This window comes from Vicugna pacos, chromosome 10, assembly GCF_048564905.1.
Source record: "Vicugna pacos chromosome 10, VicPac4, whole genome shotgun sequence".
NCBI lineage: Eukaryota > Metazoa > Chordata > Mammalia > Artiodactyla > Camelidae > Vicugna > Vicugna pacos.
This window is the reverse complement of record NC_132996.1, coordinates 39,465,152-39,491,872: the sequence shown is the minus strand read 5'-3', so window position 1 is coordinate 39,491,872 and position 26,721 is coordinate 39,465,152. Positions and strand designations below refer to the sequence as shown.

The 26,721-nt window shown below is 43.6% G+C and overlaps 1 long non-coding RNA gene across 2 annotated transcripts in view; it reads left to right on the top strand.

Annotated features, from left to right (window-relative positions):
- Positions 1-26,186, top strand: part of LOC140698734 (uncharacterized) — an 87,087-nt gene extending 60,901 nt beyond the window's left edge. For both annotated transcript variants that reach the window (XR_012076604.1, XR_012076605.1), the window contains exon 5: positions 25,918-26,186. This is a non-coding gene — a long non-coding RNA (uncharacterized lncRNA). The remainder of the gene's footprint in view (positions 1-25,917) is intronic.
- The last annotated feature ends 535 nt before the right edge of the window (positions 26,187-26,721 follow it).

Genomic DNA, 26,721 nt, shown 5'->3' with positions numbered 1-26,721 from the left:
GGCCACCTTATCAAGCCCCAAATTGCCACATAATTGTGGGAGAGGCTCCCTAAAGTCAAGGCTGCCCCACATCAGTTGTAGTAATCTCTTACAAAGAGAGAAATCTCTTCTCCCTCACTCACCTTCCACTCGCTTGTTCCTTACAAGGCAGAAGGCAAATTCCCATCTGACAAACAGAGAACTGAGACCTACAGAAGTTTAGGGCCTTGTTCCAGGTCACACTTGGGGTCAGTTGTGTGGCTGTGATTAGAGCTCACTGCTCTTAACAAAATCAGTCTGCATCTTGAATACCAGGGTACACTTGTTGACATTTAGCACAGGAGTCTGGCCTCTTGCCTTCCTTCTAGTCCCTAATTCCACATGATAGCCTTGTCTAATGGAAAATGGCCCAGGCATGGAAGCCATAAACCTGGACTCTTTGAATCAATTAGCGTCTCCTTTGAAGGACTTGGTTTTCCCAACTGTATAATGGACAGTATCTTGAATAGCCCTATGACTATACTTAAAATCCTAACAGAGTATTGCCTTAGTCAGCCAAAGGACAGGAGGGGCTCGGAGGTCATTAAAAAAGTAAAGATTTGGATCTGGAGTTGAAATATCTAGTATCAACTATAATCTCTGCTACTTCTTACTATTTGTAGTAAGTTTTCCCCATTTTTGAATTCAATTACTTCATCTTCTGTAGTCCAGGGATAATGACATACCTACCACAAATGGCTGTTATGAGAATTAAAAGAGATCATCTATTCTAAAAGCCAAACATTATTCTTGGTGCCCAGTAAATGTTAGATAAATTATAGAAAGAGAAATAACACTAGTAGTTTTCGGGTGTTGCTCGTTGCTTGCTGATACAGGTAGCCACTGAGACTGGGCCAAGAGATCCTGGGCTAGTAAATAGCTTAGGGCAGTGGTTCTCACCCCTGGCGGACCAATCAGGATCACTGTTTGGGAGACTGATGCTTAACAAGGTTCCTAGGTGACCTTGAGGATCACCCAAGGTTGGTAATCACTACCTTAGGGGACCTGCTTTGATGATTGGATAATTGACATATCAGTTGTTTGTAAGTAAACAGGTGCTCAGCTATTTAACAGTTTAAACACTTTCCCCAATTGGCACTTCCACTACTAATTAACTCCTAACGAGCCCTTCCTTCCCTGGGTCATGAACAGGAATTCCCCATTGGGGGTTCCCAATTAATGAGGTTTACCCGGCTTGGGGGCCTCTGGGAAGCAGGCAGGACTAATTATGCTCTAGCCCCCAAACCCCCTGGCCAAATCCTCTCTCTGTCCTTCATCAATCTTGTCCTGGTCTCCAGCTGGCTTGCATTAGCTCTGGTTTTCCAGCCCCCATGGTTGCGGCTGTAGCTGAGAGATTGAGCCAGTCCAGGCTGGATGGATCTGTCACCCGATCCTGGGTCTGTGCTGCAGCCAGTCCTGGAATCTGGGGCAATGTGATCCTGCCCTGCGGGAGCCCCTAGCCAGGCTGGGGACGCCATGGCGGGGCTCAGAAAATCCCAGCTATCCAGGGACCTCTGTCTTAGCCCCCAAGGATCGTATCCACTGATTCTCAGAGCACCTCCTCCTGTCTAAGCCCCCTCACCCTGAAGAATTGGAAATGGGGGCCCAGAGACACGAGGCATCTGCCCAAGGTCACACAGCCTGTTCTCAGCAGAGCTTGTCCTAGAACTCTGATCTCTCTGCTCCCAGCCCAGGCTCTTTCCCTGGCTCCTCCTGGAGAAGTTCTTCTGCAGACCTATCATCTAGGTTTTGGGGTCTGGTATGGGGGCTCCTGTCCAACTCCAGATCCCAGGCAGAGGAGATCAGGAGAGGGAAGTTTTTGAACCAAAGCATATGATCCTTTTAACCCAGATTAAAGACATTCAATTTTAGGTCATTTGAAGTTGGATATTTGAGGAGTAGCAGGAATAAAAATATGGGAATAACTGAAATAAGGGCAACAAATCAGTTTTTAAAATGTCTTTTATAGACATGGCACTTTCTAGCATAGCTGAGAAACATAGATGGATAAATTTGACACATAGGAACCCTCATTTCCAGAATCTGAGTTTGCTTATGATCATGTTCACCCAAAGGCATTACTTCACCCAAAGGCATGGAAACCCAGACTGTGAAACAGAAAAATGTATGGAGGCAAGCTTGCACTTTGTCTTTAGTAGTTGAGAGAAAAATCAAGATAGTTTTCTGACGACTGTTCTCTCCCACACAATTCCATTTTTTTAAGGCCTGGATTTTACATATCTCACTCAGACCTGCCTCTCTGATACCTCCTAAATGGTTTGAACCATATCTCTAGCACAGGAAGTGGTTCTGTTCAGGTTCTGAGGGTGAGGCCACAGAGGCCATAAAGCTATCCAGTCTTGGCCTTCAAAGTGCCAGGATGTCAGGCAGCTCTTGTCCAGAGAAGGTGACCTTAGAGACAGCCTGGGGCTTGCAGGCGGCTGAGGGTGTGGAAAATGTGCCCACCCTTTGGTCAGAGCTGTCATGTATTGAGAAATAATTTACTATGTCCCAAGGGCTTTGCACACTACGGTTTTATAAGGTAAATGGTTTTATCCCTATTATACATCTGAGGCGTAGAGCAGTCAGGTGGCACACCTAAGGTCACTAATTTACTAAATGGCAGAGCCAGGATTTGAATCCAAATTTGTAGGATTCAGAAGTCAGTTAAGTTTTTCTTCGATGCCTTTTGGGTAGAAGTATGAAATACTACATACATTCAGCTTGGGGGAGGTAAACTGGTTCACTTTTCTTGTTCCTTTTGAGTTCATTTCCCTGTTGTTCTCCCTTAGAGTTTATAAAATTGTGCCCGCCCTTTGATAAAAACTGTTCAGGAAAGCTGCAGTCAGTGGTAGCTGGTGGTATCTGTACCACAAGCGCCGGGCCCCCCTCTGAGGTCCGCCTCAGCCATGCAGGACAGACCTATGTGAGCTCAGACTGATTCTTGAGGTCCTCCCTCAAGCAGAGCCAGAGTCTTTCTGATTCTGATTCAGGGGTTTTCCCCACACCACAGGAGCCTACTCACAGCCTGCAAATGCCACTTGGAAGCACAAGGGACTTAACCTTCCCCGGGAACAATTTTCAATAAGTGAGGGGGGAAGACAGTGCACAGACCCCAGCTATCATCCGTCAGATGGACACTTCTGGGAGATGTCTGTCCACTTCTCAGAGGTTCCAGTGGAATCGAGCTCCCTATGCCCACAGACCTCAAGGAAACATGCCTTCCTCTTGGCCTTTCCTATTCCCCTGGTTCACTCTTCCTACTCTTACTTCTGCTTCCTGGGGTTGAAGTCTGAGCAAACCATCTCCATCAAATCCTTGGCTTGCTTGCTCTGCTTTCAGGGTGACCCAAACCAACATGGTGTGGTGCCTGGAAGGCTGTGTGAATTGGGAGCAGCACCTTGGGGGTATGTGTCGGGTGGGGGCAATATGTGGTGACAGAGTAGGAAACAACTTTGATCAGAAAGAAAACTTGGAGGGACACAGCAACTAGGACCTCCTTTGCCTTCCATGGAGATTCTCCATATATAAAATTCCGGGAGTGCCTTAAGTTTCTGTCCAAATGGGAGGCATCACCTATGGATGACAGAGACATATGATTTCTTGAATTTGTGGCAGTGAGTAAGGCCATTACTCAGTGGGGTGGTTTAGGATGAGGTGGTTCCTGTCTCTAACTAGGGATGTCCCCAACCCTTGGTGGTGTCTTCTCCAGACTGTAACCAGTGGGGCTGTCTCAGGTAGGTCACTACCTGGCCAACAGCTTCAATGGGCCAGTTTCATTGGTCAGAGGCTGGATCTTGTATGGGGTGGGGAACTGTTTTACCTTGGTAGTATCTTTGGAGCTGATATCCAGCCGAATCATAAGCCTCTGTATAAAAACAAAGGGGAGAATTTAACCAGCTGGAAAAATCAATTTAAATGCTTACAGAGAAACAGTAAGGCCTGACACTGCCGCCTCATTTTCACGAGGTGAGTCACTGAAACGGTTGACCTCATGGCTAATCTATGAGTAAAAGCGCGCTGGCAGCTACTGCTGGCACAGTAATGGCCTCAGACCTGTTTCCTGGAACCCTGGCGCCAGTCAGAGCCCAGAGTGGCCTTTCGCCATTAGAAAGTCAGATTACCTCTCCAAGGAGCGAGTTCCCAGCTCAGAGCAGCAAGTCTAGCCATGACTCCTTGATTGGGCAGTTTCACTGACTGGTGCCCTTTTCAAAGTTACTGATTGGCCAGTTCCACCACCCACTCCTCGCAATATGCAGCTTTCATTGGTAGAGTCCACCATATGCTTGCCAAAGATCTTGTTCTCTGGTTGGTAAGTCCCACCAGCCAGTCCCCTGAAACGACTCTGCTCTCACACACCTTCCAAATGATTTCTATTTAAAGGCTAATTCCTGCTATGATCATCTCAATTTATGCTCTCATAAGCCTACCTTAAATATGCCTGCTTCATGCCTCTTCCCTGTCCTGTAAGGTGAAGAACACAGGTTTGGAGCTGGGTGAGAGCTGGGTTTGAATCCCAGCCCAGACACTTACTAGCTTCATCATTAGAGGCAAGCTATTTAACATTTGTGTGCCCAATTTTAATAGCTAAGAACACTACAGTTAGATGGGTTCAAATACAGCTTTATTGCTTGCTGGCTGCATGATTTCAAATGGGTTACTTAACTTTTCTGAACCTCACTTTCCTCAGATATAAAATAGGGGGTAGTTATATTACATACTGTCTATGTGTTGTGAGGATTAAATGAGATAATGAATGTAAAGTACTTGGCACGTAGTTCTCAGTAAATGTCAGTTACTTCTGTTGTGCATTTAGAGGGAAGAGAACTTGCAGAATGATAAAGACCCAGTCCTGTCTGGAAGTGGCTGAGGATTCAGTCCAAAAATCAAGCAGTATACACATCTGGGTGTTGGTCAGTGACCTCATGGATGCAGTTCTTACCTTCCTGGGTGAGGACAACCCCTGTGGCTCGTCCTGCCTGGGCCTGTCCCTCCTGAGGTGCAAGCAGAGGTTTCATGTGTGAGCTAGAGTCCCGGGAGGGGGAGGGGGAGGTAGAAGAACGTTGCATTAAGGCCAGTGGCTCTGAGAGAACCATATGAATCAGAAAGTGGCAAGTGTATTGACTGTGGCCATTAAATATGCTGACGCATTTAAAAATGAACATAAAAGCCTCAGCAAAGGAGGAAATGCATATTCACACAGGATTCAAACACAGGATAAAAGATCTGGATTCAAACACACAACTAGAGTATCATGACATGCAAAACAGTTATACCAGCAGAGGAAGTAAAATGGAAGGTATATTAAAGTATATCTTTTCAGTATTCCACTAATACAATTTTCTGTCAATGGCCCAGTTACACTTAATAACCATCCTCCTAGCCTTTACTTGGTTAAGCTGCTGCAAGAGCAAAATGCACTGTGCTGATAATAATTAAAACACTAGTGGGTTAAAAAGAAGTGGGGTTGGGAGGAGTATAGGAAATTGCTGTATTGGTCAAATTCAGCTTTTGGGATTCAGACTTTGTCAGAGAAAGTTTCACCTGCATTTATTAACTCTAAAAAACTTCAGGTTCAGTTATTCTATACAATTATTTTCATCTTCAAAAATAATATACATATATCTGGTCAGTATATTGGGAGGCCCCGTGTGAGCTGATCATTGTCTGCTCTTTGCCAGAAGAATCTGTAAGCTTGTGTGAACATTGACAAGGGTAGACTGCTGTGTCAGACTTGGCTGCTTGTTAGCTGAAAGTGTATGGAAAGCTGTCAGAGTCATGTGTCAGGGATCATAGAAGTATATTTAATACTTCTTGATATAGTTTTCTCTTCTAAGTGGTTTGCGTTTGTGCCCTATAGCATTTCCACCATCAACCTTCAGGCTGTGGGCCTGGAGTGGGAAAGGAGGAGGAGATGACGGAAGAGCAGCCCTGTGCTGGGGGAGGGGAAGCTGAGAGCTCTTCAGTTGCTTGGAAAAGATGACATAAGATCAGGTGCTGCCTTAGGCCAGGGATACAGGGGAGAAGGAAGATGAAAGATGTCCCAGTGGAAATACTCACTCCTAACAACTTCAGGAAATGCCACAGGCATCAGTGCCATTGCTACATTTTTTCCCAGCCTCACCCTCTTGTTGCGAGATGTGTCTAGACTGGTAGCCTGAAGTAGTCTTCCTCTGTTATGGAAGAGATTCAGAAGCATCTGCCTGACTACAGCGAACAGGGAAGATGGCTGAGGATTGGGAATCAGTGGCCGTGGTGTGGAAGCACAAGGCACCCCCACTGCGTAGAGATACGAAGACTCCCATGACAAGAGGCTGCAGGTAGCAGCCTGAAGCTGGGGGGTCCAGATGAGAGTTGTAGCTGAGTCTCAGAGCATCAGCGGCTGGAGCAGAAGCCCAAGGACGGGGTGAGAGGGCCATCTCCCAGGAAGTCATCACCAAGCGATTTGCTTGTGCTGAGAGCACAGACTGCCAGCTCTTCAGCTGTAGATTCCTCAGCAAGGGATGAGGGAGGACAGAGGCTCATGTCCAGAAACCAGGTGGGTTGAGCTCCCCCTTCCCCAAGTGAGCAGAAGCCATATGCTCAGACCAGAAGTCCCTCTCCCTCCCAGTGCCCCCATAGGATTCAGGGAACAGAGAAGGAAGGGTGAGTGGGGAGTGACTCGAAGGACCGAATAACTACTGCAGAGAGAATTTATGCACAGGCTTTTTTTTTTCTTTTTTGCTTTTGCCCCCCCCCCCCGGTTTTATTGAGGTATAATTGGCATACAGCATTGTGAAATTTTAAGATGAACAGCATGATTTGATTTACATATGTCATGACATGTTCAGGTTATTTTAACTAGAAGTGTTGGAGTACAATCTTCCCCCCACCTGCCTATTGTTTGGAGACTTTGAAACAAGATAAAAGATATTTAGAGAATATCGGGGTATATTTTCTTGCATATCTGAACTGTAATGCATAAACTGTAATCCAGTCTCCAAAGTATACGGTGGCCAGTGGCATTGTCTTCAAGGCTATGCAAAAAGCAACTGGTTTAAATCACATTTCCCACATTGTGAAACTCACTTGGTTGAAAGAATAATACTTTAAATATTTTTGTGTCATCTGCTCTAGAGCATATGATGGTTCTCTGATCTGCAGATTCTTTAGAGGAAAGGATTATAGTTCACCATTTTTTATCCTGTAATTGATACACTAACTGCCTATCAAGACCCAATATTTCAGAGGCAAAGTATTGCTTTGTTTGCAAGTCTTACTCCAAACCCATTAAAAATGGGTGAAAAATCCAGTGCTGTAGATACACCAACAAGGTAAAAGAACTTCTCAAGTGACCCTTCAGAAGTTTTATTAATGCTTCTTTGTGTAAAAATCATTAAGTGCTAAACAGGCAAAAAATTAAGACTGAATTTGCTGGGATGGTTACAATGAAATATTACCAGTTAGAAGCTCACTTTTCTGAAGTGTGTTCCACAGTTTGAATAATTTCTATCACTTACAACTTTGGCAGAATGTTCTTTCTCCAAATTAAAAATAATTCAAGACCCTTTAAGGGACTATGGGAGGCAGCACCATTTGTGAATGTAGCACAGCTTGTCAGAAAGGCCCAAATAGCTGAACTCAGTCATCACAAAATCAGAGCGTACCCTTTGTAACTTGTATAAAGTTCTTCATAGCAACAGAATATTGTTTGATTGTTACATTGTCAAGATTTGTTTTACATTTTCAGGTTTTTTTTATGAGGTGTATTTTTGCTTTAACCAATTAACCAATAAAAGTATTGGTTATTAGTAAAAAGTTATGTGTCTAGTATTTCCAATAAGTCTTTTTTATAGTGCTCAGTCCTGGGGTCTGTTTTTCCTACTGGAAGATCTTGTTATTTCCCAAATATCTGCCTGGAATTCCTACTCCTGGAGTCTATGGGTTAAGGCAGCTGCTTTATGAAATGTGTTCCCTTGGGTGGTGGGGACAACACAAGAGAGAATCTGACAGGAGAGGCAGGCAGGAGACAGCCGCAGACATACAGAAATGCTCTTTCTGAGCCTTTACAGTGTGCCGGGCACGGGGCCAAGCTCTTATGAGTATATCACTGCTTTAAAAAAAGACATTTTATTGAAGTAAAATATACATAAAGAAAAATGCACAGAAATATATGGCTTTATGAATTTTCATAAAATGAACATACCCGTGTATTTAGCTCCCAAATTGAGGAGACAACGCTGCAGAAAACTCCTAGTGTCCCCTCCCCAGTCACTCCTACTCTCCCAAGGGAAAGTACTACCCAGACTTCTAGCATCATTGGTTAATTTTGTCTGTTTAAAATTTTTTTTATTTTAAAATAATCTTAGACTCTTAAGAAGTTGCAAAAGTAGTACAGAGAGTTTCTGCATACCCTTATCCCAGCTTCCCCCAATAACATAGACCAGATCCATAGTACATTATAAAACCAGCAAATTGACATCAGTACAATAATAGTAACTTAGTTACAGATCTTAGTCAGCTTTTGCCAGTTTTTACGTACACTTTTTGGGGGTGTATAGTTCTATAAAATGTTATCACATACATAGATTCATATAATCGCCACCACAGTCAGGATACAGAAATATTTCATCACTGCAGAAAGTTTTGCCTGGTTTTGAGTTTTATCTAAATGGTACTATACTTTTATTTCTGGCCTCTTTCATTGAATATTATGTTTGCAAGATTTATTCTCGTTGCTGTGTGTAGGTGTAATTTGTTTATGCTCATTGTCATCTTCTGTTGTATGCATATCTCACAACTTATTTACCCGTTCTACTGTTGGTAGAAATTTTTGGTAGTTTTACACTTTTTTGTCTGTTATGAATGGTGCTGTTTTGAACATTTGGTTTCTCTCTGGGTGAATATATGTAAGCATTTCTGCTGGGAATATATTGAGGAGTTAATTGCCGAGTCTTAGGCTGTGCATATGTTTATCTTTGATACATACTGCAAATCAATTTTCCAAAGTGGTTCTACCAATTTACATTTCCATTAGCAGTTCACAGAGCCCTGGCTTTCACATCCTTACCAAATCTTGGTATTTTCTGTCTTTTTCCTTTTAGTCATGCAATGGAATGAGATGGCATTTTGTGATGGGTTTAATTTGCATTTCCCTGATGACTAGTGAAGTTGAGCACCATTTCATACATTTACTGGCCACTTGGAAGTTTGTTTTTTTTTTTTTTTTTTTTTGAGAAATTCCTATTCAAGTCTTCTGTGCTTTTTTAAAAAATTACTTTGTTCTGTTGAGCAGAAACACACTATGTGGCACCTTTGTTGTATATATGCGTGGCTACTCACATACATCTGTTTTATTCTTCACAACCACCCTCTGTGAGGTGAGGGGTCTGATCTCAGGACTCCTGCCTTCCAGAGCTGCTCAACAGATACCTGGCCTGAGACTGGCTGAAAGCTGGGAAACTTCTGTCACTGGAGTTAGTTAATCCTGTAGGCTTTGTAGTCTGACAGGTCTGCATTTGAGCCTGCTGTGTGGTTTAGAACAAGTTGGTTGACTTCTCTGAGCCTGTATAAATAATGAGAATAAGAATAACATTGTGGCTCAGGAGTTCAGGAGTTGAGAGACTTAGACAATTAAGTGTTTGTTGTTGTTGTTGTTGTTACTATCTATTATCTTAAGTATGATGAAGAAAAGGCCAAGGTGATTCCACTGCATCCATTAGTGCCTTGTTCCCACCCTCCTGCCCTCTGCTACTCCTATCTCCCTGGGGAAGCGCTAGTTAACATCCTTATAGGACAGGGGAATGGAAAAGGTCTTGAAGGTCTGCCTCCTAAGGGGAGCCAGTGCTTTCCACTTTCCTCAAGGCTTCTGCTTTCCCCAGAGCCTCCCCTCTTCCCTGAGACCATCTGTAGCCTTCCCCTGGGGAACTTGTTAAGTATATGCAATTCCAAAGAAGGCTTGAGAAGTGGGAGCAAGAGCAAGGCGTGGCCGTCAGAAAACCCTGGTTCTTAGGCTTGGCTAAGCAGGTCATGTAATTGAGCAATCTTGGATGAGCTGCTCTCCTTCCCTGAGCCACACATTCTCACCCCTGTTGGCAAGGAATCATTCCATCATGTCTCCAAGTTTCCTCGGCACTCATATTCTGTAACTTTTTAATGAGATGTGACACCAATGACTCTAGGGTAGGTGCTTAGAGGAACTGCAGAGAAGGCTTACCCCACTCTTGAGAGCTATCCTCTCTCAGAGAAAATGAGATAGGCTGGTCACTGTTCTTTCTTAGTTGTCCCAAGAAAAATTTCCAAAATACAGAAATAACTTTATGCACAAAGATGTTCACCACAGTATTGCTTATGCCAGTGAAAACACCCATTTTGGAAATAATTGCTCTGCCTATGCTCCATTTGGGGGCAGCCTGATCACCGTGGTCCTCAGGACCCTAGATTCAGCACAGAGAAATCTAATGTAGACTTGGTTTCAAGATGACAGCCACAATACTTGATATAGAATCATTTAGTCAAACATCAAATAGTTTTTCATCACCCACTAAGCCCTGGGCTAAGGAATGGCTATATGAAGATGACGCAGACACTACTTCTGTTGTCAAGGAGCTCACAGTTTGGCCAAGGAAGGAGGAATCTAAGAGGTGAAATAGAAGCCAATGTAAATATTGCATGAAGGGCATGTGAAAGATGCCATGACAGCTTTGAGAAGAGAGATAGTCATTTTTCTTGGGAGAATAAGGGAGGGCTTCCTGGAGGAGGTGGCATCTGAGTTTCCCAGATGAAAAGCTAGGAAGTCATCTCAAATAGTGTGAGCAATAGAGGGGGCAGTACATCCCTGTGGCTGCATGGGAATTGCATAAAGGTTGATATGCAAGGAAGGTAAGATACGCATCAGGACAGCAGACTAGAGTCAGATATGAAGGGTCTTGAGTGCCAGGGTAAGTAGTGTAAGCTGCATCCCATGAATGGGGGTGGGGGACAGGGATCCCACGTGATAGCAATAGAATGATGATCAAATCATGTTTTGAAAGATGAATTGGAGAAGAGCAAGAATGGAGGCCGGGTGATCAGATGGGAGCTGCTTACACTTTTCAGGTGAGAAAGGAGGAGGCATGGGGACCTGAGGTCATTGCAGATGGAGGGAAGCAGAGTCCCAGTGCTGTTTAGGAGGCAGAATCAACAGACCCTGTGGCTGAGAGGATGTGGGAGGTGTGGTGAAGCTCAGATTTTCGATTTGGGCAACTGCATAGACGGTAGTATCCTTTCCTGAGATGGGAAATCCAGGAGGAAAAGTTGGGGGAAAGATAAGGACTGTGGTCTGGGCTGTGCTGAGTTTTAGGTGCCGCTAGGAGGGGCTGTCAGGAGGCAGACGGGTGGATAAATCAGAGGCTCAGAGGGAGGCTGAGGCTGGTGATGTTGCTTTGGGCCTCCTCAGCCTAGAGTTGGTACTTAAAGACTTTGGAGGGAAGACACGTGTCAGGAAGAGCGTACTGGGAGAAGGGGACAGAGGACAGCACCAAGAAGCCCCTACCTTTAAAGGAAGGAAAGGGCAAAAGGAGAGAAGCCAGAGATGAGGCAGACAAGGGACAGCCAGGAGACCAGGAGAGCTCCTCTGGAGGGAGAGGGAGGCTCGGGAAGGAGGGAGCTGCTGATTTGCCTTGTAATGCTGAGAGGTCCAGACCATTGAGGACTGAGACCTGACATGTCCACTGAATGTAGCAGTCAGTGGTCGGAACAGATGGTTTCCAAGGGAGGGGGAGAGTGGAATCCAGACGCAAGGAGTTGAGCGAGTGAGGGGTAAGGAAGTGAAGGAGGGTAGGTGGCGTTAACTCTCCTGAGGAGACTGGCTAGGAAAAGAAGGAAAGAGACGGGGCAGTGGCTGGGCACGAGGGAGGTTGATGGAGGATTTGAAGCTGTGATGGTGGTCACAGCCCTCTTTCCACCAACTTCCGGCTGACGAATGAGGTCAGAGTCTGCTTTGGGACCTTTCTCCTCTGGGTCAGGCTTCCTGTGGAAGACAGGGCTTGGGTCAAATGTCTGTTCCCTCCCCCTTTCTGTGTGTGCGGGTGTTTGTGGGCATGTGCGTGCCCAGGTGTACAGGCAGCTGGAGTAAAGAGCCCCTAGGCAGAGCTCTGGCTCCCCGCCTGGTCTGGAGCCAGCCCCGGGGCAGCCCCAAGGCTCCTGCAGGGGCAAGCCTGCATCTTTTCCCCAAGACGAGGGCGAGAAGTTGGAGGCAGGCTGCAGACCATCAGGATCTGTCAGCAAGTGCAGCAGGTCTGCCCACCATCTGGGCCCTATCAGACGGGCAGGGCTTTTCCTCCATTAATCTCTGATGAGCTTGGCCCAGCTTTCATTTCAAAAGGCTCCACTTCTTTTCCCTCTTCCACTCAGCCCCTTCTTTATACCCCCTCCCCAAAACAGGACTGAAAATTATGCCTTCTCCCTTCCTCGGTTTCCCAACCCAGCTGGGGCCAGAGAAAGCTTTGAAATTGGAGCAAGGCTCAGGATGGGGAGGGAAGGAATGCTGACGTAGCTGCTGGGGAGGAGCTGAGGAGGAATGGCCAACAGATCTCCCAAGTGATGGGGAGAGAACAGAGATCTATTGAGTTATCAGATCTGGCCCCTCGGGATCGCTGATCCTTTCTTTCCCATCTCTGACCAAGTGTCCACCCATCATCTTTCTTTCTTCTCCTCATCTTACGTCCCTGGAAATCATTCCTGGTACTTCTATTCCTCCCCTGGGTGTCTCCGTAGACTAGGGACAACCCTCTTGGCCCAGCAGGGAGTGAGTGCTGGCAAAGGCTGCCCTGTTTTCAGCTGCCTGAAATCGGGTGCTTCCAGAGCCATGAGCGAGGGGCTTTGGGAGCCTGGTCTTCTTTCTTCCTCCCTCCACATTTGTCACATGGTGCAGAGGACCAGCGCTGAATGCCTGTGCGCGTGACAAATGCAAAATGGGGTATTGGGCTAACCAGGATAGAGTTTAATGTAGCTCAAAGTCCAGGAAGAGTGTGGAATGTCAGAGCTAGGAGAGACCTTGAGACATATGGTCCAGCCCAATTACTGTACACAGAGGGATTTAAGGACCCAGAGAGAGAAGAGTGATCACACAGGGCCAAGATGAGTACTGGGCAGTGAGGCTCTCACTTAAAGATCTACCTAGTGAGAAGTCCTGCAACAGGCATCAGAGACAGTTCACTGGTCATACGTGAAGGGCTGAGTTTGCTTCCTCATCAGCGGGGGCCAGGGTTGTCCTGAAGGTGTTTCATGACAGCTCTGGGTTCCATAGACTGGAGATGGGGAGTGGATGGGAGACAGTCAAGGACCAGTTTGTAAGAGGGGGATTGAGGGGAGGTTAAGTGGCTAAGGATAAAATGCAAGGTTAATGGGAGCCATTGTTACTAGGTTCTTGCCTGTGTGAGTCTGTCTCTTTCTGTTCTCGTGAAGTGGGGATTCATTCAGCAATGGAAGACTGATTATATGGGGACAGGATGAATCTGACTACAGGAAAACACAACTCAAAGCAGACCAAACAAGAAGAGCACCTAGTAACTCATGTAACAAGGAGTTCAGCAATGAAGCGGGCTTCAGGACTGGTTGATCCAGCAGCTCAACCATGTCATCAAGGATTCCGGTTCTTTCTCAGTTCTGCCTTACTCCACATCACAAGACGGTTGCCTCCTAGTTGTGAGGTAGCTGCCAGCAGAAAAGGGGATTGTCCCCCCTTTATTCAATTTAATGGGAAAGATGAAAATAATTTCTCCTCAATTGTGGAATCCCTGGACCAAAGCATTTACCAAGAACCAGCAAAAATAATCCTATATAATATATTAAAATAGATTTTTTTAAAAAACCACTTTTTTTTTTTAGAAATAAAAACCTGATTGATGGGGGGGAATAATAGAAATCCTGATGCATATAACCTAGACAGAATCAGTGAAATAGAGTGCCAAGGTATTCTCTCAAAATACAAAGCAGTAAGGCAGAGAGGTAAAAAGCATGAGACCTGAGTTTAAATATGGGGAGACTCAAGACTTCTGCTTATGCCTAGGATGCGGAAAGTTGGAAAGAGAATTGCTCATTTTCCCTGCACTAACAAAATGAAAAAGCTGGATAAACTACAAAATCATAAGCTGCCTGTAGTGGCCAGCTCCCAGGATAGCCCCCTGTGAGCCCTGCTTCCTGGTATTTACACCCCTGTGTAATTCCCTTCCATATGGTACCGGGGTCAGTCAGTGAGCCATACAAGACAGCAGAAGTGATGGTATGCCACTTCCAAGACTGGGTTATAAAAGACTGGGTTTTCTGTTTTGGGTTCTCCCTCTCCCTCCCTGTCTTTTCTCTCTCTCTCTCTCTTTCTCTCTCCTATCACTTGCTCTGCAGGAAGCTGCCATGTTGTGAGCAGCACTGTGGAAAGGCCCATGTACCAAGGAACTGACATCTCTGACCAACAGCCAGCAATGAACTGAGGCCTGCTGACAACCGTGAGCTGGAGAAGTTCTTCAGCCCTACTCAAATCTTGAGACGTCTATAGCCCTGGCTGAAGCTAGACGGCAACCTTGTATGAGACCCTGAACCAGAGCCACCTCATTAAGCCACTCTCATGTTCCTGAGACGTGGAAACTTCAAGATAATAACTGTGTATTGCTTTAAGCTGCTACGTTTAAGGGCTGATTTGTTACGTAGCAGTAGATAAACAATAATGCATCAGAGAGTGGAGGGTTCAGGGTAACCAAGAGCCTGAAATTGAAACAAAAACAGGGCCCTCCCAGCGAAGACAGGTAGTGAGCATTTGCTTACCTATGGTAGAATACGAGCAGAAGAGATCTAGGTGCCGTAGAAAGATGTAAAAAGAATAGATAAATTTTTATCTTTACTTTTGATGCATCAAATGATTTTTTATTGAGGTATAATTGACATATAACATTATACTTGTTTTAGGTGTACAACATAATGATTCAATATTTATATATATTGTGAAATGATCACCACAGTGAATCTTGTTAATCTGTCATCATACATAATTGCAAAAATTTCTTCTTCATGTGATGAAAACTTTTAAGATTTATTCCCTTAGCTACTTTCAAATATGCAATACAGTATTTTTTTTCCTGTTGGAAAATGCATCTTTATCCTAAGAATTCTCGCAAATAATTTTTAAAATTTATTTTCTTTTTTAATGTATTCTTTACTGCTATATAGTATTAACTCCCTCTTTATTAGTAAATGCATTGTTTAAATTACAAATATTTGTAGATTTCTCAGCCATCTTTGTCACTAATTTCCAGTTTAATTCTGTCTGGTAAGAGAACACACTTCGCATAATTTCAATTTTTACAGCAATTCCTTGAGATTTGTATAATGTTCTCTTTTGGTGAATGTTTCACGTGCACTTGAGAAGAATGAATTTCCGCTGTCAGTCGGTGGAGTTTTCTTTGTGAATTTGGTCAGTTTGACTGGGAGTGCTGTTCAGATCTTCTATATTTTTACTGATTTGTTTTCTACTTATTGTATCTGTTACTGAGAAAGAAGTTTTGATGTCTCCAACTGTAATCATGCGTTTGTCTATTTTTCTTTCCAGTTCTATTTGTAAAATTCCACCTAAGTTGATAAATTTATGGGCATTAAGCTGTTCCTAATAATATTTTATTATCCTTTAGTGTCCATGGGATCTGTATTGATGTTCCTGTATTAATTCCTGGTATGGGTGATTTATTCCTCTCTCTCACTCTGGATTAGTCAGGCCAAAGGTTTATCAATTTTATCAGGCTTCTCAAAAAACAAGATTTTGGCTTTATTGATTTTTCTCTTGTTTTCTTCTTCTTTGTTTTCCATTTTATCAGTTCCACCTTTATTATCTTTCTTACAGTATTATTATGATTATTTTGGATTTAACTTTCTTTTAATTTTTCTTTTTAGTTGTCTCTTCCTTTTTTAGTTCCTTAGAATAGGAAATTGGATCATTGATTTGAGACATTCCTTCTCTTTTAATACAGGAAATTAATGTTACAACTTTCCCTCTAAATACTGCTTTAGACCTATCTCCGAAATTTTGATATGGTTTACCTGCCAGTCACTTCTAATTAAAAAAATTTTTTTCTTTGACCCGTGGATCATTTAGAAGTACTGTTTCATGTTGGAATATTTAGAGATTTTTGTTTTTGTTAATGATTTCTAACTTGATTCCACTGTGGTAAAAGAAAATAATTTTTAGGCTAGTATTTTTTTTTAATTTATTGAGATTTGGTCTATGGCTAAGAACATGGTTTATCTTTGCAATATTCCATGTCCACCTGAAAAGAATGAGTATTCTGCTTTTGTTGGGTGGAGTTTTCTATGAATGTAAGTTAGGTCCAGTTAGTTGAGAGTGTTGTTCAAGTCTATAGCCTTACTGATTTTCTATGTATGTGTTCTATGAAATATTGGTAGAAGGGTGTTGAAAACTTCAAATATAATTATAATTTTTTTTGCTGCATGTATTTTGAAGTTCTGTCATTCGGTGCTTGCAAATTATTAATTGTTATGTTTTCTTGATTAATTGACTCTTTCATAATTAGATATCCTTTTTAAAAATCTCTGATAATATTCCTTGCCCTGAAGTCTACTCTGTCTAATATACCCATTCCAGCTCTCTTATGGTTAAAAGTTGAATTCATTTCTATTCTTTCATTTTTAACATATATGTGTCTGTGTATTTAAATAAAAATCTATTCAACCTCTTTTTATTGAATTATTTAGATCATTTATTTTTAGTAAATACGATAATTTAATATAATAATATAATAACTGAGTTGTAATCTACCATCTGACTATTTGTTTTGTATTTGTTCCATTACCTTGCCTTGTCCCCCTTTATTTTCCTTGTCTTCTGCTGGTTTTTGTTTTTGTTTTGTTTTGTTTTTCATTAATCATTTTTTATTTTATTTACCTCCAACATTGGTATATTAGCTATAACTTTTAGTGATTGCAAAATGGTTTAAAATAAACATCTTTAATTTATCTTTATCACATCACATTTGCCTTCAAATAACGTTACACTGCTGTATGTGTAATGGACAACAGTATATTATGTGACCTTACAGCAGTTTACCTGCATTCTATCCTTCTTGTTATTGCTATAAAATTTTTTGCTTCAATCTATATAATTACCATATAAAAACATTGTTATTTTTGTTTTAGACAGTGAGTTTTTTTTTTTAAAAATCTTTACTGAGACATAATATACACAATATCAAATTTACCAATTATAAGTTTCAATGAACTTTAGTAAGTTCTGTAACCATCACTACAATCAGTTTCTAGAATAATTCCATTACTTTAAAAGTTTCCTCCTTTCCATTTATACTCCCATCCCAAGCATTGGGTAACCATTGATCTGATTTCCGTTTTTGTATTTTTGTCTTTTCATATAAATGGATCCACAATACATAGTCCTTTATATTTGGCATTTCACACTTAGCACAATGTTTTTGAGGTTCATCCATGTTGTTGTATGTATTAATAGTTCATTTCTTTTTTTATTCTTGAGTATTGTGTGTGTATGCCACATTCCGTTTATTAGTTGATGGACATTTGTATTGTTTCCAGTTTGGGGCCTTTGTGCGTAATGCTACCATGAACTTTTACAAGTTTTTAGGGTACATAAATTTCCATTTATTTTCTGTATCTACCTTGGGGTGGAATCTCTCGGTCCTGTGGAAGTATATGCTTAACTTTTTTTTCTGGTTGGTCACCATCTGTTAACATGTTGTGTGTATGTGTTTAATTTAACTAGTTCCCAGAGAAGCCTTAGGATGGAAGATAGTACAATGGATTGAAGGAAGAATAGTTGTTAATATGTTGAACAGTATCCCCTCTTAAAACTCATAATGTGCCCTGGCTCTGTGCACCCTCAGATCAGCCTACTCTTGGAGCCCCTAGTCAAGGTTACTGAACTTTGGTGCTCAGCCCCTGTTCCCCACACCGCTGGTTTCATCTGAAACCCTCTCTCGTGTGGAGGCTGGTACTCAGCCAACCCTTCTCCTTCCACTCATAGAATTGTTGTGATTGTTTTTTGCTATTTATTCCTGCAGACTTCCCTATCCTCCTCCTCATCCTTAAATTGCGTCTACAACCAAGTCCTACAGGAAGGCAACTTTCAGTGATTTTGATCTCCCTGCAGTGAATTATTTTGAAGTCAGACACGTGGTTGGTTTTGAAATCAAAAGTCAGGAGTTGCTAAAAACTTCCATGGATGGCTCGACGTTATTTTGTTTCTTATCATGTCTTTGTCTGGCTTTGGTATTGAGGTAATATCAGCTTTATAAAATAAGTTGGGAAATGTTCCCTTCTTCTCTATTTTCTAAAAGAGCTTGTGCAGGATTTTTTGGTATTTATTCCTTGAACGTCTGATAGAATTCACCTGTGAGGTCACCTGGGCCCAGGGTTTTCTTTGTGGGATGAATTTTACTTATCAATTCAGTTTCTTTACTTGATACAGGTCTTACATATTTTCTATTTCTTTTGAGTCGGTTTTGGTAATTTATCTTTCTCAGACTTTCTTCTTTACTTCATTTAATTTTTCTAGTTTGTTGGCAGGCAGTTATTCATAATGTTTCTTTATAATTCTGTAGGCTCTATTGTGATGTTGCTGCTTTCACTCACTCCTGATTTGGGTAATTTGTGTTTTCTCGTTTCTCTTCTTGGCCAGTCTGGGTAAAGTTTATCAATTTTATTGATATCTTCAAAGGATTAATTTCTGGTTTCATTTGCTTTTGCTGTTGTTTTTCTGTCTTCTATTTCATTGGTTTCTGCTCCGATTTTTATAATTAATATCCTTCTGCTTACTTGGATTTGATTCAGTCTTCATTTTATGGCCTCTGGTGGTAAAAAATCAGATTACTGATTTTGAATCTTTCTGTCTAAAATATGTTTAAAACCATTCCCTTTCCTCTAAGGGCTACTTTAGCTACATCCCATAATATTTACTTTGTTTTCATTTCCATTCCTTTCAAGATATTTTCAGTTTCACTTGAGATTTTTCCTTAGTTTATTTAGAAGTATGTTGTTTAATTTCCAAATATTTCAGACACCCCAGATTTCTCTTTTTGGTTTGATTTCTGACATAATTCCCTGGTGATTGGGGAAATGTTTTGTATGATTACATTCCTTTTAAATTTACTGAGCCTCATTTAATAATATAACATATAGTCTAGCCTGGGGAATGGCCCATTTAAGCTTGAAAACTATTATTTTTGTTATTGTTAATGGAGTGATCTATATATATCATTTAGGTCAAGTTGGTTGATAGTGTTGTTCAAGTGTTCTTATTGCTGATTTTCTGTCTAGTTTTTCTATCAGTTCCTGAGAGAAGAAAATTAACATTTTTAACTATAATTGTTGAATTGTCTATTTCCCTGATGGCTGATGATTATGTTTTCTCTAATCTGTTAATTCCAGTTTTCATTTAAAATTTTGTGTTTTCACCTCCAAAGTTTCCATTTTCTTCTTTCATATCTTCTGTTTCTTTCCTCATTATGTTCATATTCTTCTCTACTTTCTTGACCGTATTTTTAATAGCTATTTTAAAGTCCTTGTCTGTTATCATCATCTTTGTCATTTCTATGTCTGTTTCCATTGACTGATTTTTCTCATTGTTACGAGTCACATTTTCCAGCTTCTTTGCATGCCTCATAATTTTTTTATTGAGTTCTAGACATTATTATATTATTGAGTGAAATTTTTTTCTAAAGAATATTTAGACTTTGTTGGTTCTTATAATTAAGTTTCTTGTGTATCAGCATGGGCAATTTGAGGTTTGTTTGAAGCTTAATTAGGGTGGGTTAGGGTAGGATTTTACTTTAGGGTTAGTGTTTATCCACTCCTATTTCTATTTATCCAGTCATCTTCCTAAGGTATGACCCTTTCTGGAGACTCAATTAAGTGTGCTGATGCTGAATGGGGTCTCTCCACCCTGACTGGTAAGAACTTGAATGTCTCCCAGCACTGTGTAAGCTCCAGAAATTGCTCAGTTACAATTACCCAATAGTTCTTTGCCCATCCTAATGGATGTCCACCTTAGACACATGCACTTGGTATTCAGCAAGAGATTTAATCTTTGCAGGTTTCTTCCACTCTGGTAGTCTGCACACAAGCTCCAGTTGCCTCAGACTTTCTGAATTTGATCTCTGTCTCCTCAACTTGGTGACACCACCATGCTCTTCTGGGGCTTCCCCATCTCTGTACCTCATTCCAGAAAATGCCTCCAGGCAGAAAGTTGGAGATTTCTAGTAAGACTCACTTCATTTGTTTCCCTTCCCTTGGGGATCCCAGCCCTGTACTGCCTGTTGTCCAATATCTGAAAACACATATTTAATGTGTTTTGTCCAATTTCCTAGTTGTTTAATTGCAAGGTAAGTCTGCAATTGCCAAGTACTCAGTTGTGAGGTCGTGTATGTTTTCAATTTTTAAAAATTCCTTTTTGTTTTCTGACTGTGCTTTTACGTATAAGCCTCTTATGTTATGGATACTCAAATATCCTGATATGAATCATCCTGGGAATGTTAATTAGAATACTATTCATGTCCTTCCTGTTTCTTGAATTGATGGTATTTCACTGAGGGAAATTTCCTCTGCCATCTCAACTTGGACACTATTTTTTGGGTTGGCCATTATTTTCACATATTCAGTGAGTTTTAACTGACTGATAATATTTTTAATAGAAGTTGAGATTAATTAGAATTGGCACCCTGTGGGGTTCCTCTGCAACTATGTAGGTGGGAGGTGGGGAGAGACATACCATAACCATTTATTCATTGGGTGATGCTGGTTCCTCTTATACAAAGATCACATGGATGTTTCCTGTACAGTGAACTCGTTTAATCTTTGCCTAATTCTCACAACTATTATAATTACTATTCCAATTTTACAGTTGAATAAACAAGTTCAGAGGGGTTCAGTAACTTGCCAAGGTCAGAACTAGTAAGTGAAGCAACCAGGATTAGAAACCTGCTTCTTAGGCAGTCTGTTCAACCTGTGCAGTATACTGCCTCCCACTGCTTCATAGCCTCCAGAAATTTCATATATCTGGCCTATTGATGGACTTGTTTCATTACAGGTACAGATATTTTCTAGTTTTAAATTTTTCTTTGTCATTTCATATAGCTTTTTGAGTATTTTGAGAATACTCATTACATTAATTTTTTTATCTTGAATCTATAGTCCACAATATCTTTCCATACTTTAAACTATTAAAGTTAAAATCTTTTAAGTTAAAGTCCTCAGTTCTACTGAGACAAAGAAATAGACATTTTTTAAAGGATTTCATATATACTTTGTAAAATAAAAATTTTGAAACTTTTATCAAGACATTTCCATCAAACAGTGCATAAGAATGCCAGCTACTCCATGGAGGGTAGTTTTTAATTGGTGTCTTTGGAAGATCCAAAGTTTCTAAGATGTCTACTGGTGGAATTTGAGGCTCAGTGACATATGAGCAGAGGAGATATTTTTGGGAGCAGTCTCTTCCCTGTACCTCCCAAACCCCTTACAGACCCCCTTTCTCCTCCGGTGGCCCCTCCTGCACATGCTGGGGGCAGGGCCTGGGCTGGGGGCACCTCTGCCAGGATCCTGCTGATCTATGTTCTTGCCTGACACTCAGCAGCTGTCGCAGAGGCGTGGGCTGCAGGCGCTGTTCCCCATGGGCCGTGTGCAGGCTGCAGGCCGGGGATCCTTTCCCGCCTAATCCGAGGGGCACTGGCGGTGGGGAGGGAGACAGCTGGGTGTAACTGATCTGCAAAGGAATGGAATGGTGCAGGCCTCCCAGTACTGGGCTGGGCCGTCTGCAGGCTGCCCTCCCCAGCTGCCAAGCCTTTAACCCTTCCCTCTCTTACTTCTCTCTCCCCGCCATCCTGGGAGTTGATGTCACCCAGCTAGCTCAGCCAAGCCCCAGAAGCGTCCCCATTTGGGTCTGAACACCTTGCAGAAGACCTGGCTTTGTGATAGTTACTGCTGGGGAGGTTACAGCAGGAGCAAAGTGCCTGGGTCTTGTCTGGAGAGCTTCCTGTCTCAGAAAGAGACGAAGTTCTGGAAGGCCCAGCAGGTGACTCAGACAGTGGCAGCTGTGAGGTCAGAGCAGGGAGGCCCGGCCTGTGTGGCAGCTCTGGGAAGACTCCCTGGAGGATGCCGCAAAAGGAGCACTGATTTGGAGTCTGGTGCTTCCTCCACCTGTTGCTCACTTTGCAGTGAGAGCTTGGGTCAGTCACTGTCTCTCTAGGATCAATTTCCTGCTCCTGAAAATGTAGAATTTGAAGAAGATCTTTAAGGTTTTGTCCATAGCAGTAACAACAGCTCCATTCATTAAATGCCTACCATAAGCTAGGAGCTTTATCAGTAAACATTCTCACCAACACTTTGCCAGATTCTCATACCCATTTTAGTGACAAGGAAGCAGATTTGGAGAGAATAAATGGAGAAAACAGCCATTCAGGGACAGAGCCTGTCCCTATAATCCAAGCTCTTCCACTGCATCCTGCTTCCTCTTCAGCTCCAATAATCTGTAAATCGTGATTTCGTTCAGGTAGAATGGAGGCAGGATGCCCAGCAGGCTGGGGCACAGCAGAGGCAAAGGCTTAGATGTGCACCAGGGCTCCTGGATGAAGGGTGGGCTGGGGCTGGGTTGGGCTCTTTGCTCCTGCTCTTCTCCTGCGCTGGTCACAGCTGGACTGGCACCTCCTGGCTCAGCCAGGCAGCCTCACACATGGCCACAGCCTCTGCAGTTGTCCAGCCCGTTCCCGTCCATGATCTCACTTGACCCTCCTGCCAACCCTTGGATGCAGAACCTGTCATCCCTCTTCACGGTGAAGGACTGAGGCTTGAAATTTGCCAACATTGCTGTAACTGGTAACTGGCAGAAGAGAGACTAGAACCCTCTTTCCACTGCTCCCTCTGGCTTCCTCGAGGAAGGGGCCTGGAATACTAGCTCTTAGGCACCCAGCAATCCTCTTCATGCTCCTTCGGGTTGAAAAGGAAAGGATGTCTATGTGCTCTGGATTTAAGCATGGGCTCAAGTCCTGACTCCCCCACTCTCTGGCTGTGCAGTTGTTTAACCTCTCTGAGCCTTAGCTTCCTCCTGTGCTATAAGTGAAATCTTAGAGGATAATGAATGAATTGTGGAGCTAGGCCTGCATCCCTCTTCCCTGAGCAGACCATAGACACAGGCTGGCATGTGACACCCCAGAACTTAGGGCTGTGGAGGCGGGGCTAATGGCCAAAAAGAAGGATCTCATGGGCTGGGGTTTTGCGATGAGGTGGGGGTCAGGGCTGGTCTGAAAGCTGAAGGGAAGAAAAGGACATTCCAGGTAAGGCACAGGCCACAGGCAATGCAGAGGCGGGAATGGACATTGTGTGGGAGGAGCTGGCCGGGAAGACACTGAACCAGAGGGAGGTGAGTCTTTATGTCGTGTAGGGGCTGAGTAGCAAGCTTAGAGAATGGTTCAGCTCTGGAAAACCAGTTTTCCAAAGGTGTAGGGGCTGGACCAGTCACCCACCATGTTGTCTCCCTATCTTCCCCCACGGCCCTGGATTGCCAGGACCTCTGGGCAAAGGGCCGGGTAGGGGTACAGTTCCAGCTGGGGAAAGACAGCTGTGAGGCCTCCTGCCTGCTGCAGGGGATTAACTGGCACCACCACAGTATGTAGGGGGCACCTGGCTTCCGGCTCTGCCCTCCCCATACCCTTTAACTTCTTGCTGCCCAGGACCCTCGCTTTCATGTTTAAAGGCATGTTCATTCTCATTTGTCGGTGCCCTGTGTTGGACACTGGGGACACAGAGATAAATAGAGACCTAGGGCAGGGTCTATCTAGCCAGAGGCATCTTTAGCCATCACTGTCCCTCCTCATGCCACCACAGGACCTCTGAGAACCTTGATCTTTCTACCAGCAAAATCCTTCTCTCTCCACTGGCTCCTTCTAGGACATATGGTTAAGTCACTACCTTCCTGAAACCATCAGACAAATAAATCTTCCCTTGACCTCATGCCTTAACTCATCTGTCTTCTCAGCCGAACTCCTTAGAGTTGTCCACACTCTCTCTACTTCCTCACTGAGAAGACACTGTCCACCAGACCCATCTCCCTTCTTCCTGGGCACACAGCTGGACTACATTTCCCAGCCTCCCTTGCAGTTAGGGGTGGCCACATCTATGAGTTGTGGCCAGTGGGATGTGAGTGGAAAAGAGCCAGCCACTTTCAGTCCTGCTCCTCCAAACTGCCAGTGCATACTCCCTGCACTCCTCCCGGGGCTGGCTTGATGCAGATGAGAATGGGAGGCTCATGCTGAAAATGGTAGACCCTCCAGTCAGAGGAGCCGGAGTCTCTGAATCATTTCAGATTCAAGGTTCCAGTTACCCAGGAACATCTATTTTTCTTTTAAATAGGAGGGAGAAAGAACTTTCTACCATGTTTTAGCCACAGGAAAGAGCTGACTTTGCCGTGCATTAAAAAAAAATGGAATTTGGTCCTCTTTCTCCTCCATCTCCCCATGTTGGACAGTCCAAGAAAGCAGAGAAGAGGGGAAATGGAATTCTGAAAAGAGGGTTGGAAGCGGGAAACACTCTGCTTTGAGATTTCCTGGGGCAGGCATGGCCAATGAACTTACACAAGCAGCGTTTAACCTTCACCTTGAAGTTGTTCCTGTTCAGTTAGGTGCTGTGATTGCCATCTGCCTTCCCCAAACCACCATGACAAGTGTGTGAGGCTCCAAGGCCTGTGTGGTCAGAGCCTCGGGAAGATGTAAAGGGCAGGGCCACACATGGGTGAACAGGCCCTGGAGACCCAGGCCTTGGGGGAGGAGGCTGAAGCCGGGGCAGGTGCTGACACAGCGGGCGGGAGTGGCGAAGGAAGGGTTAAGGGGCCTGTGAACCAGATTGGCTCTTCTCTAAGTGAGGGCAGTAAAATCACCATGTCGCCTCCAATTTGCTCCGGCCTGACCTTGAACGTGAATCATTCCATCACAATGTCCTTATTGATTTCCACAGGAAGAGGATTAAGCCCAGAAAATCAGGGCGGGAACTTGAGCCTGAAGCACGGAAAATGGGATCGTTCTGGGGCTCAAAATCCCTCGTGTTTGCAAATACGTCACAGGGGGCTGCAGGCTGGGCAGACGCCCAGCTAGGCTACCAGCTTTCGGAGCGGCTGGGTACCCGGCTTCTGTTTCCTTACCTATCGAGTGTGTGGCCTCCAGGGTTCCCTCAGGCTTCAAGTCACATGTAGAGAGTGGGGAGGAGACAAAGGATGGGAGAGATGCTATAGATACCCCTTGAGCCTTGAGTCTATTCTGGAGTGGTCACTCGGTTCTTCTGTACACAGCGACAGCCCTTGGGGCCCTCAGCACCAAAAAGGCTGCTCCAGGACCAGTGCTGCCGCTGAACTAGCTGGTTCGAACAGCCAGGAAGGGCTTCCTCAGTCCTGGAAACCCTCCAAGGGAATGAGATGGATATAGTGGGGGTGGGGGGGCGGTGTGTGCTCACGCATGTATGTGTGTGTTTGTGCACCCCTGCATACACTCATAAATGAATAAAGATGCATAAAGGAGTGGGTCATTCTGTGGGAACTGACCCACAATTCCCTCTCGTCTTTTAACGTATCCTGGAGATGCGTGGAGAGCCCACCATGCCAGTATACAAAGGGCTATATGATATTCTATGGTGTGTATAGAATCTGTAGCAGATTATTTAATCATTTCTTATCAAGAGGCATTTAAAGTTGTTAACCAATTTTTTTAAGACAATACGGCAATAAACATCCTGGCACATGCCTCTCTGCATAAATTATTTCTTTACACGGTGTATTAGTTTCCTTTTGCTGTAACAAATCACAAACTCCCACCTCAGCTTCTATCATCACATCTCCTCTCTCTGACGCTGATCGTCCTGCCTCTCTTACAGATACTCTTGTGATTACATTGGGTCCACGTGGAAAATTCAGGATCATCACTCCACCACAAGGTCCTTCACTTCATCACATCAGCAGAGTCCCCTTTACCATGCAGGGGACATGGTCAGAGGTTCCTGGCACTAACACGTGGGCGTTTTTGGAAGGCCGCTCTTCAGCCTACCACACGTGCCTAGAAATAGGATGGCTTCTTCAAAGGGTATATGTATTTTTTATGTCAATCAACATTTCAAAATTTTATTAATGAACACTACCAACACTACAGTGCTGGCTTTTTGAGGGCAACTGGGCAGCACTGATTGAGGGTTAAAATCCTCACCCTCTCCGATCACCCCGGTGCAGGGCAGGGTAGCATGCTGGATAGCGATTTGCTTCTTGTTAATCTTTCACTAGCATCTTAGCCTAAAAGCATTGGTTCCCCAGGAGGAAGCCAAGGGAACAGGGCTGGGAGTTTTGGCCAAAGGACTGGGGTAGGTGGTTGGCTTCCAAGAGAAGCAGGCAGGAGGGGGTGCTTGGGTGGGGGATGGAAACCCATGAACACTATGATTCCAGTGATTGGTGTGAACATCAGAATCTGTAACCACCTGTGATACATGGTGGGGGCGGAGCAGGCGGCCTGGAAACTGCTGCCAACTGGAGCCCAAAGAGGGACCAGTCAGCCAAGCTGGATCACTAGTGGCAGATAAGATATGAAGAACAGGCCTCAGAAAGTCTGAGGCCACCCTTCCAAAGTAAGGCTGCTGAAAGACACTTAGGCCTGGACTGGCTGGCTTGACCTGGCACCCTTTGCCTGTTTA